Source organism: Arachis stenosperma, chromosome 2 (assembly GCF_014773155.1).
Source record: "Arachis stenosperma cultivar V10309 chromosome 2, arast.V10309.gnm1.PFL2, whole genome shotgun sequence".
NCBI lineage: Eukaryota > Viridiplantae > Streptophyta > Magnoliopsida > Fabales > Fabaceae > Arachis > Arachis stenosperma.
The window spans coordinates 35319081-35331557 of record NC_080378.1 but is presented as its reverse complement, the minus strand read 5'-3'; the positions used below and the strand labels follow the sequence as shown (position 1 = coordinate 35331557).

At 40.3% G+C, this 12477-nt stretch overlaps 1 non-coding gene across 1 annotated transcript; it reads left to right on the top strand.

The window, feature by feature from the left end:
• The first annotated feature begins 8553 nt into the window (after window positions 1-8553).
• On the top strand, window positions 8554-8661 carry LOC130964269 (small nucleolar RNA R71). The gene has a single exon (XR_009080369.1). It is a non-coding gene; the product is annotated as a small nucleolar RNA R71 (small nucleolar RNA).
• The last annotated feature ends 3816 nt before the right edge of the window (window positions 8662-12477 follow it).

Sequence of the window (12477 nt, the reverse complement as noted above, 5' to 3'; positions counted from 1 at the left end):
ACTCCATCTTTGTGGTGGAAAGAACTTTGCCAAGAAGGCATTGACTAGCTTTTCCCAAGAGTCCAGGCTTTCTTTAGGTTGAGAATCCAACCATATTCTAGCTCTGTCTCTTACAGCAAAAGGGAATAGCATCAGTCTATAGACCTCAGGGTTAACCCCATTAGTCTTGACTGTGTCACAGATTTGCAAGAATTCAGCTAAGAACTGATGAGGATCTTCCATTGGAAGTCCATGGAACTTGCAATTCTGTTGCATTAGAGAAACTAATTGAGGCTTAAGCTCAAAGTTGTTTGCTCCAATGGCAGGGATAGAGATGCTTCTCCCATAGAAATCAGGAGTAGGTGCAGTGAAGTCACCCAGCACCTTCCTTGCATTGTTGGCATTGTTGTTGTTTTCGGCTGCCATGCGTTCTTCTTCCTTGAAGAATTCGGTCAGGTCCTCTAAAGAGAGTTGTGCTTTGGCTTCTCTTAGCTTTCTCTTCAGGGTCCTCTCAGGTTCAGGATCAGCTTCAACAAGAATGCCTTTGTCTCTGCTCCTGCTCATATGAAAGAGGAGAGAAAAAGAAAATGTGGAATCCTCTATGTCACAGTATAGAGATTCCTTGAAGTGTCAGAGGAAAAGAGAAATAGAAAGAAGAAGGAGAAGAAGAATTCGAACTTTAATTAGATAAAGTTCGAATTGTGCATTTAGAAGGAGTGGTACCCCATAAATAGTAGGATGTGGGAAGGAGGGAAGAGAATTTTCGAAAATTCATTTAAAAGATTTTGAAAACATTTTGAAAATTTGATTGATAATTTTCGAAAATTAAAAGTGAAAAAGAAATCAAGTGATTTTTGAAAAAGATTTTGAAATTAGAAATTAAAAAGATTTGATTGAAAACTATTTTGAAAAAGATGTGGTTAAAAAGATTTAATTGAAAAGTTATGGTTTTAAAAAGATGTGATTGAGAAGATATGATTTGAAAACAATTTTAAAAGATATGATTTGAAAACAATTTGAAAAGATATGATTTTTAAAAATTAATGACTTGCCTAACAAGAAAAGATATGATTCAAACATAAAACCTTCCTTAATAGAAAAGGCAAAAAATGTTCAATCAAATCATTAATTATTAGTAAGTATCTTTGAAAAAGGAAAGAAATTGATTTTGAAAACATTTGATTGAAAAGATATGATTTGAAAAAGATTTGTTTTTGAAAAACTTTGAAAACTTGAAAAAAATTGATTTTGAAAACAAAATCTTCCCCCTAGCACCATCCTGGCGTTAAACGCCCAGAATGGTATACATTCTGGCGTTTAACGCCCAAAATGCTACCTTTTTGGGTGTTAAACGCCCAACCAGGTACCCTGGCTGGCGTTTAAACGCCAGTCTGCCTTCTTCACTGGGCATTTTTGAATGCTCAGCTTTTTCTGTATAATTCCTCTGCAGTATGTTCTGAATCTTCAATTCCTTGTATCATTGACTTGAAAAGACACAAATTAAAAATATTTTTGGATTTTTAATAATCAAAATGCAAAAGGAATCAATTAACAATGCATGCAAGACACCAAACTTAGCAGTTTGTATACTACTGACACTAACAATATGAGAATGCATATGAGACACACAAAATACTTCAAGTCAATAGAATTCAAAGATTAGAACACAAAAATCATCAAGAATTACTTGAGGATCCTTAGGACACATGAATGAATGCATGCAATTGACACCAAACTTAAGATGAGACACTAGACTTAAGCAGGAAACATCAAATATTTTTGGTTTTTATGATTTTGTAAATTTTTTTGTGTTTTTCGAAAATTAAGTGGGAAAAGGTATCAAAATTCTTAATGAGAATTCCAGGAATCAGTGCAATGCTAGTCTAAGACTCCGGTCCAGGAATTAGACATGGCTTCACAGCCAGCCAAGCTTTCAAGGAAAGCTTCGGTCCAAAACACTAGACATGACCAAAGGTCAGCCAAATCTTAGCAGATCACTGCTCCAAGAGCAAAATTGATGAGAATCAACACGCTCTTGTGGTGATAAGTTGAAACCTCGGTCCAATCAGATTAGACATGGCTTCTCAGCCAGCCAGATTTCAACAAATCATCATGAAACTCTAGAATTCATCTTCAAGAATTTCAAAAAAAAAATACCTAATCTAAGCAACAAGATGAACCGTCAGTTGTCCAAACTAGAACAATCCCAGGCATTGTTACCAAAAGCTTGCTCAAAACTTGAACAATCCCCGGCAACGGCGCCAAAAACTTGGTGCGCGAAATTGTGAACAATACTTTTCACAACTCTCATAATCCCTGGTCATGAACTCCAAAACTTGGTGGTTCAATTCCATGGCATTACACAACTTCGCACAACTAACCAGCAAGTGCACTGGGTCGTCCAAGTAATACCTTACGTGAGTAAGGGTCGATCCCACGGAGATTGTTAGCATTGAAGCAAGCTATGGTCATCTTGTAAATCTTAGTCAGGCAAACTCAAATGTATATGATGATGAACGAAAATAACATAGAAGATAAGGATAGTGATACTTATGTATATCATTGGTGTAAGAGCTTCAGACAAGCATATGAAGATGCCTTCCCTTCCGTCTCTCTGCTTTCCTACTGCCTTCATCCAATCCTTTCTTACTCCTTTCCATGGCAAGCTCATGTAGGGTTTCACTGTTGTCAGCAGCTACCTCCCATCCGCGCAGTGAAAGCTAATGCACGCACTCTGTCACAGTACTGCCAATCACCGGTTTGGTTCCCTCCCCTACCGGAATAGAATCACTCTTTTGCGTCTGTCACTAACGCCCAGTAGGTTACAGGTTTGAAGCACGTCACAGTCATTCAATCATTGAATCCTACTCAGAATACCACAGACAAGGTTAGACCTTCCGGATTCTCTTGAATGCCGCCATCCGTTCTTGCCTATACCACGAAGACTCTGATCTCACGGAATGGTTGGCTCGTTTGTCAGGCGAGCACTCGGTTGTCAGGCGATCAACCATGCATCGTGCAATCGGGAATCCAAGAGATATTCACTAAGCCTCAGATGCTTGTAGAACAAGAATGGTTGTCAGTCACCTTGTTCATGGGTGAGAATGGTGATGGGCGTCAATCATCACCTTCATCATGTTGAAGAACAAGTGATATCTTGGACAAAGAACAAGCGGAATTGAATGGAAGAACAATAGTAATTGCATTAATACTCGAGGTACAGCAGAGCTCCACACCTTAATCTATGGTGTAGAAACTCCACCGTTGAAAATACATAAGAACAGGGTCTAGGCATGGCCGAATGGCCAGCCTCCCAAAGGTCTAAGATAGCATAAAACAAAGATAGCTACCAAAAGTCCTAGATGTCTCTATACAATAGTAAAAGGTCCTACTTATAGAAAACTAGTACATAGATGAGTAAATGACATAAAAATCCACTTCCGGGCCCACTTGGTGTGTGCTTGGGCTGAGCAATGAAGCAATTTCGTGTAGAGACTCTCCTTGGAGTTAAACGCCAGCTTTAGTGCCAGTTTGGGCGTTTAACTCCCAATTAGGTGCCAGTTCCGGCGTTTAACGCTGGAATTTCTTGAGGTGACTTTGAACGCCGGTTTGGGCCATCAAATCTTGGGCAAAGTATGGACTATTATATATTGCTGGAAAGCCCAGGATGTCTACTTTCCAACGCCGTTGAGAGCGCGCCAATTGGGCTTTTGTAGCTCCAGAAAATCCACTTCGAGTGCAGGAAGGTCAGAATCCAACAGCATCTGCAGTCCTTTTGAGTCTCTGGATCAGATTTTTGCTCAGGTCCCTCAATTTCAGCCAGAAAATACCTGAAATCACAGAAAAACACACAAACTCATAGTAAAGTCCAGAAAAGTGAATTTTAACTAAAAACTAATAAAAATATACTAAAAACTAACTAGATCATACTAAAAATATACTAAAAGCAATGCCAAAAAGCATACAAATTATCCGCTCATCACAACACCAAACTTAAATTGTTGCTTGTCCCCAAGCAACCGAAAATCAAATAAGATAAAAAGAAGAGAATATGCAATGAACTCCAAAAACATCTATGAAGATCAGTATTAATTAGATGAGCGGGGCTTTTAACTTTTTGTCTCTGAATAGTTTTGGCATCTCACTCTATCCCTTGTAATTCAGAATGATTGGCTTCTTTAGGAACTTAGAATCCAGATAGTGTTAATGATTCTCCTAGTTAAGTATGATGATTCTTGAACACAGCTACTTATTGAGTCTTGGCTGTGGCCCAAAGCACTCTGTCTTCCAGTATTACCACCGGATACATACATGCCACAGACACATAATTGGGTGAACCTTTTCAGATTGTGACTCAGCTTTGCTAAAGTCCCCAATTAGAGGTGTCCAGAATTCTTAAGCACACTCTTATTTGCCTTGGATCACAACTTTATTTCTTTCTTTTTCTTTCTTTTTTTTTCGGTTTTTTTTTTTCGTTTGCTTCCTTCTCTCTCTTTTTTTTTTGTATTCACTGCTTTTTCTTGCTTTAAGAATCATTTCTAATGATTTTTCAGATCCTCAGTAACATGTCTCCTTTTTCATCATTCTTTCAAGAGCCAACATTCATGAACCCCAAGTTCAAAAGACATATGCACTGTTCAAGCATACATTCAGAGAACAAAAGTTTTGCCACCACATCAAAATAATTAAACTATTATAAAATTCAGAATTCATGCAATTCTTTCCTTTTCAATTAAGCACGTTTTTATTCAAGAAAGGTGATGGATTCATAGGACATTCATAACTTTAAGGCATAGACACTAAGACACTAATGATCACAAGACACAAACATGGATAACCATAAGCATAAAAATCGAAAAACAGAAGAATAAAGAACAAGGAAATCAAGGAACGGGTCCACCTTAGTGATGGCGGCTCTTTCTTGCTCTTGAAGATCCTAAGGAGTGCTTGAGCTCCTCAATGTCTCTTCCTTGTCTTTGTTGCTCCTCCCTCATGATTCTTTGATCTTCTCTAATTTCATGGAGGAGAATGGAGTGTTCTTGATGCTCCACCCTTAGTTGTTCCATGTTGGAACTCAATTCTCCTAGGGAGGTGTTTAGTTGCTCCCAATAATTTTGTGGAGGAAAGTGCATCCCTTGAGGTATCTCAGGGATCTCATGGTGAGAGGGGTCTCTTGTGTACTCCATCCTTTTCTTGGTGATGGGTTTGCCCTCATCAATGGGGGTATCTCCTTCTATGTCAACTCCAACTGAATAACAGAGGTGACAAATAAGGTGAGGAAAGGCTAATCTTGCCAAAGTGGAGGTCTTGTCCGCCACCTTGTAGAGTTCTTGAGCTATAACCTCATGAACTTCCACTTCTTCTCCAATCATGATGCTATGAATCATGATGGCCCGGTCTATGGTAACTTCGGACCGGTTGCTAGTGGGAATGATTGAGCGTTGTATGAACTCTAACCATCCTCTAGCCACGGGCTTGAGGTCATGCCTTCTCAATTGAACCGGCTTTCCTCTTGAATCTTGCCTCCATTGTGCGCCCTCTTCACATATGGTTGTGAGGACTTGGTCCAACCTTTGATCAAAGTTGACCCTTCTAGTGTAAGGATGCTCATCTCCTTGCATCATAGGCAAGTTGAACGCCACCCTCACACTCTCCGGACTAAAATCCAAGTATTTCCCCCGAACCATAGTGAGATAATTCTTTGGATTCGGGTTCACACTTTGGTCATGGTTCTTTGTGATCCATGCATTGGCATAGAACTCTTGAACCATCAAGATTCCGACTTGTTGAATGGGGTTGGTAAGTACTTCCCAACCTCTTCTTCGGATCTCATGGCGGATCTCTGGATATTCACCCTTTTTGAGTGAAAAGGGGACCTCGGGGATCACCTTCTTCAAGGCCACAACTTCATAGAAGTGGACTTGATGCACCCTTGAGAGGAATCTATCCATCTCCCATGACTCGGAGGTGGAAGCTTTTGCCTTCCCTTTCCTCTTTCTAGAGGTTTCTCCGGCCTTGGATGCCATAAATGGTTATGAAAAAGCAACGCTTTTACCACACCAAACTTAAAATGTTTGCTCGTCCTCGAGCAAAAGAAGAAAGAAAAGAGTAGAAGAAGAAGAAATGAGGAAGAGGGGGAGGGAGGTGGGTTCGGCCAAGAAGGGAAAGAAGGGGTGTTTAAGTTGTGTGAAAATGAAGGGTTGAAGAAGGGTATTTATAGGAGAGAGGGGGGTAATGGTTCGGCCATTGAGGGTGGGTTTGGGAGGGAAAGTGGTTTGAATTTGAAGGGTGAGGTTGGTGGGGATTTATGAAGGATGGATGTGAGTGGTGAAGAGAAAGATGGGATTTGATAGGTGAAGGGTTTTTGGGGAAGAGGTATTGAGGTGATTGATGAATGGGAGAAGAAGAGAGAGATTGATGGTGGGGTCCTGTGGGGTCCACAGATCCTGTGGTGTCAAGGAAGTCATCCCTGCACCAAATGTTGCTCAAAATTACGTTTTGAGCTATTTCTGGTGTTAAACGCCGGGCTGGTGCCCATTCCTGGCGTTTAACGCCAGGTTGTTGCCCTTTACTGGCGTTTAACGCCAGTCTGGTGCCCCTTTCTGGCGTTAAACGCCCAGAATGGTGCCAGACTGGGCGTTAAACGCCCAACAGCTAGCATTACTGGCGTTTGAACGCTAGCTTCTTCTCCTCCAGGGTGTGCTATTTTTCTTCCTGTTTTTCATTCTGTTTTTGCTTTTTTCATTGTTTTTGTGACTTCTTATGATCATCAACCTACAAAAAAGATAAAATAACAAAAGAAATAGTTAACTATAAAACATTGGGTTGCCTCCCAACAAGCGCTTCTTTAATGTCATTAGCTTGACAGAGGACTCTCATGGAGCCTCAGAAATACTCAGAACCGTGTTGGAACCTCCCAACACCAAACTTAGAGTTTGAATGTGGGGGTTCAACACCAAACTTAGAGTTTGGTTGTGGCCTCCCAACACCAAACTTAGAGTTTGACTGTGGGGGCTCTGCTTGGCTCTGTTTTGAGAGAAGCTCTTCATGCTTCCTCTCCATGATGATAGAGGGATGTCCTTGGGCCTTAAACACCAAGGATTCTTCATTCACTTGAATGATCAACTCTCCTCTATCAACATCAATCACAGCCTTTGCTGTGGCTAGGAAGGGTCTGCCAAGGATGATGGATTCATCCATGCACTTCCCAGTCTCTAGGACTATGAAGTCAGTAGGGATGTAATGGTCTTCAATCTTCACCAAAACATTCTCTACAAGTCCATGAGCTTGTTTTCTTGAATTGTCTGCCATCTCTAATGAGATTCTTGCAGCTTGCACCTCAAAGATCCCTAATTTCTCCATTACAGAGAGGGGCATGAGGTTTACACTTGACCCTAAGTCACACAAGGCCTTCTTGAAGGTCATGGTGCCTATGGTACAAGGTATAGAAAACTTCCCAGGATCCTGCCTCTTTTGAGGCAGTTTCTGCCTAGACAAGTCATCCAGTTCTTTGGTGAGCAAGGGAGGTTCATCTTCCCAAGTCTCATTTCCAAATAACTTGTCATTCAGTTTCATGATTGCTCCAAGGTATTTAGCAACTTGCTCTTCAGTGACATACTCATCCTCTTCAAAGGAAGAATACTCATCAGAGCTCATGAATGGCAGAAGTAAGTCCAATGGAATCTCTATGGTCTTATTTTGAGCCTCAGATTCCCATTGTTCCTCATTGAGGAACTCAGAGGAGATTGGTACACGCCCACTGAGGTCTTCCTCAGTGGCGTCCTCCTCCTCTCTTTCCTCTCCATATTCGGCCATGTCTATGGCTTTGCACTCTCCTTTTGGATTTTCTTCTGTATGACTTGGGAGAGTGCTAGGAGGGAGTTCAGTAACTTTCTTGCTCAGCTGACCCACTTGTCCTTCCAAATTTCTGATGGAGGACCTTGTTTCATTCATGAAACTTTGAGTGGTCTTTATTAGATCAGAGACCATTGTTGCTAAGTCAGAAGTATTCTGCTTAGAACTCTCTGTCTGTTGCTGAGAAGATGATGGAAAAGGCTTGCTATTGCTAAACCTGTTTCTTCCACCATTATTGTTATTGAAACCTTGTTGAGGTCTCTCTTGATTCTTCCATGAGAAATTGGGGTGATTTCTCCATGAAGAATTGTAGGTGTTTCCATAGGGTTCTCCTAGGTAATTCACCTCTTCCATTGAAGGGTTCTCAGGATCATAGGCTTCTTCCTCAGATGAAGCTTCCTTAGTACTGCTTGGTGCATTTTGCATTCCAGACAGACTTTGAGAAATCAAATTGACTTGTTGAGTCAATATCTTGTTCTGAGCCAATATGGCATTCAGAGTGTCAATCTCAAGAACTCCTTTCTTCTGACTAGTCCCATTGTTCACAGGATTCCTTTCAGAAGTGTACATGAATTGGTTATTTACAACCATTTCAATCAATTCTTGAGCTTCTGCAGGCGTCTTCTTCAGATGAAGAGATCCTCCAGCAGAGCTATCCAAAGACATCTTGGATAGTTCAGAGAGACCATCATAGAAAATACCTATGATGCTCCATTCAGAAAGCATGTCTGAAGGACATCTTCTGATTAATTGTTTGTATCTTTCCCAAGCTTCATAGAGGGATTCTCCATCCTTCTGTCTGAAGGTTTGGACTTCCACTCTAAGCTTACTCCATCTTTGTGGTGGAAAGAACTTTGCCAAGAAGGCATTGACTAGCTTTTCCCAAGAGTCCAGGCTTTCTTTAGGTTGAGAATCCAACCATATTCTAGCTCTGTCTCTTACAGCAAAAGGGAATAGCATCAGTCTATAGACCTCAGGGTTAACCCCATTAGTCTTGACTGTGTCACAGATTTGCAAGAATTCAGCTAAGAACTGATGAGGATCTTCCATTGGAAGTCCATGGAACTTGCAATTCTGTTGCATTAGAGAAACTAATTGAGGCTTAAGCTCAAAGTTGTTTGCTCCAATGGCAGGGATAGAGATGCTTCTCCCATAGAAATCAGGAGTAGGTGCAGTGAAGTCACCCAGCACCTTCCTTGCATTGTTGGCATTGTTGTTGTTTTCGGCTGCCATGCGTTCTTCTTCCTTGAAGAATTCGGTCAGGTCCTCTAAAGAGAGTTGTGCTTTGGCTTCTCTTAGCTTTCTCTTCAGGGTCCTCTCAGGTTCAGGATCAGCTTCAACAAGAATGCCTTTGTCTCTGCTCCTGCTCATATGAAAGAGGAGAGAAAAAGAAAATGTGGAATCCTCTATGTCACAGTATAGAGATTCCTTGAAGTGTCAGAGGAAAAGAGAAATAGAAAGAAGAAGGAGAAGAAGAATTCGAACTTTAATTAGATAAAGTTCGAATTGTGCATTTAGAAGGAGTGGTACCCCATAAATAGTAGGATGTGGGAAGGAGGGAAGAGAATTTTCGAAAATTCATTTAAAAGATTTTGAAAACATTTTGAAAATTTGATTGATAATTTTCGAAAATTAAAAGTGAAAAAGAAATCAAGTGATTTTTGAAAAAGATTTTGAAATTAGAAATTAAAAAGATTTGATTGAAAACTATTTTGAAAAAGATGTGGTTAAAAAGATTTAATTGAAAAGTTATGGTTTTAAAAAGATGTGATTGAGAAGATATGATTTGAAAACAATTTTAAAAGATATGATTTGAAAACAATTTGAAAAGATATGATTTTTAAAAATTAATGACTTGCCTAACAAGAAAAGATATGATTCAAACATAAAACCTTCCTTAATAGAAAAGGCAAAAATGTTCAATCAAATCATTAATTATTAGTAAGTATCTTTGAAAAAGGAAAGAAATTGATTTTGAAAACATTTGATTGAAAAGATATGATTTGAAAAAGATTTGTTTTTGAAAAACTTTGAAAACTTGAAAAAAATTGATTTTGAAAACAAAATCTTCCCCCTAGCACCATCCTGGCGTTAAACGCCCAGAATGGTATACATTCTGGCGTTTAACGCCCAAAATGCTACCTTTTTGGGTGTTAAACGCCCAACCAGGTACCCTGGCTGGCGTTTAAACGCCAGTCTGCCTTCTTCACTGGGCATTTTTGAATGCTCAGCTTTTTCTGTATAATTCCTCTGCAGTATGTTCTGAATCTTCAATTCCTTGTATCATTGACTTGAAAAGACACAAATTAAAAATATTTTTGGATTTTTAATAATCAAAATGCAAAAGGAATCAATTAACAATGCATGCAAGACACCAAACTTAGCAGTTTGTATACTACTGACACTAACAATATGAGAATGCATATGAGACACACAAAATACTTCAAGTCAATAGAATTCAAAGATTAGAACACAAAAATCATCAAGAATTACTTGAGGATCCTTAGGACACATGAATGAATGCATGCAATTGACACCAAACTTAAGATGAGACACTAGACTTAAGCAGGAAACATCAAATATTTTTGGTTTTTATGATTTTGTAAATTTTTTTTGTGTTTTTCGAAAATTAAGTGGGAAAAGGTATCAAAATTCTTAATGAGAATTCCAGGAATCAGTGCAATGCTAGTCTAAGACTCCGGTCCAGGAATTAGACATGGCTTCACAGCCAGCCAAGCTTTCAAGGAAAGCTTCGGTCCAAAACACTAGACATGACCAAAGGTCAGCCAAATCTTAGCAGATCACTGCTCCAAGAGCAAAATTGATGAGAATCAACACGCTCTTGTGGTGATAAGTTGAAACCTCGGTCCAATCAGATTAGACATGGCTTCTCAGCCAGCCAGATTTCAACAAATCATCATGAAACTCTAGAATTCATCTTCAAGAATTTCAAAAAAAAAATACCTAATCTAAGCAACAAGATGAACCGTCAGTTGTCCAAACTAGAACAATCCCAGGCATTGTTACCAAAAGCTTGCTCAAAACTTGAACAATCCCCGGCAACGGCGCCAAAAACTTGGTGCGCGAAATTGTGAACAATACTTTTCACAACTCTCATAATCCCTGGTCATGAACTCCAAAAACTTGGTGGTTCAATTCCATGGCATTACACAACTTCGCACAACTAACCAGCAAGTGCACTGGGTCGTCCAAGTAATACCTTACGTGAGTAAGGGTCGATCCCACGGAGATTGTTAGCATTGAAGCAAGCTATGGTCATCTTGTAAATCTTAGTCAGGCAAACTCAAATGTATATGATGATGAACGAAAATAACATAGAAGATAAGGATAGTGATACTTATGTATATCATTGGTGTAAGAGCTTCAGACAAGCATATGAAGATGCCTTCCCTTCCGTCTCTCTGCTTTCCTACTGCCTTCATCCAATCCTTTCTTACTCCTTTCCATGGCAAGCTCATGTAGGGTTTCACTGTTGTCAGCAGCTACCTCCCATCCGCGCAGTGAAAGCTAATGCACGCACTCTGTCACAGTACTGCCAATCACCGGTTTGGTTCCCTCCCCTACCGGAATAGAATCACTCTTTTGCGTCTGTCACTAACGCCCAGTAGGTTACAGGTTTGAAGCACGTCACAGTCATTCAATCATTGAATCCTACTCAGAATACCACAGACAAGGTTAGACCTTCCGGATTCTCTTGAATGCCGCCATCCGTTCTTGCCTATACCACGAAGACTCTGATCTCACGGAATGGTTGGCTCGTTTGTCAGGCGAGCACTCGGTTGTCAGGCGATCAACCATGCATCGTGCAATCGGGAATCCAAGAGATATTCACTAAGCCTCAGATGCTTGTAGAACAAGAATGGTTGTCAGTCACCTTGTTCATGGGTGAGAATGGTGATGGGCGTCAATCATCACCTTCATCATGTTGAAGAACAAGTGATATCTTGGACAAAGAACAAGCGGAATTGAATGGAAGAACAATAGTAATTGCATTAATACTCGAGGTACAGCAGAGCTCCACACCTTAATCTATGGTGTGTAGAAACTCCACCGTTGAAAATACATAAGAACAGGGTCTAGGCATGGCCGAATGGCCAGCCTCCCAAAGGTCTAAGATAGCATAAAACAAAGATAGCTACCAAAAGTCCTAGATGTCTCTATACAATAGTAAAAGGTCCTACTTATAGAAAACTAGTACATAGATGAGTAAATGACATAAAAATCCACTTCCGGGCCCACTTGGTGTGTGCTTGGGCTGAGCAATGAAGCAATTTCGTGTAGAGACTCTCCTTGGAGTTAAACGCCAGCTTTAGTGCCAGTTTGGGCGTTTAACTCCCAATTAGGTGCCAGTTCCGGCGTTTAACGCTGGAATTTCTTGAGGTGACTTTGAACGCCGGTTTGGGCCATCAAATCTTGGGCAAAGTATGGACTATTATATATTGCTGGAAAGCCCAGGATGTCTAATTTCCAACGCCGTTGAGAGCGCGCCAATTGGGCTTCTGTAGCTCCAGAAAATCCACTTCGAGTGCAGGAAAGTCAGAATCCAACAGCATCTGCAGTCCTTTTGAGTCTCTGGATCAGATTTTTGCTCAGGTCCCTCAATTTCAGCCAGAAAATACCTGA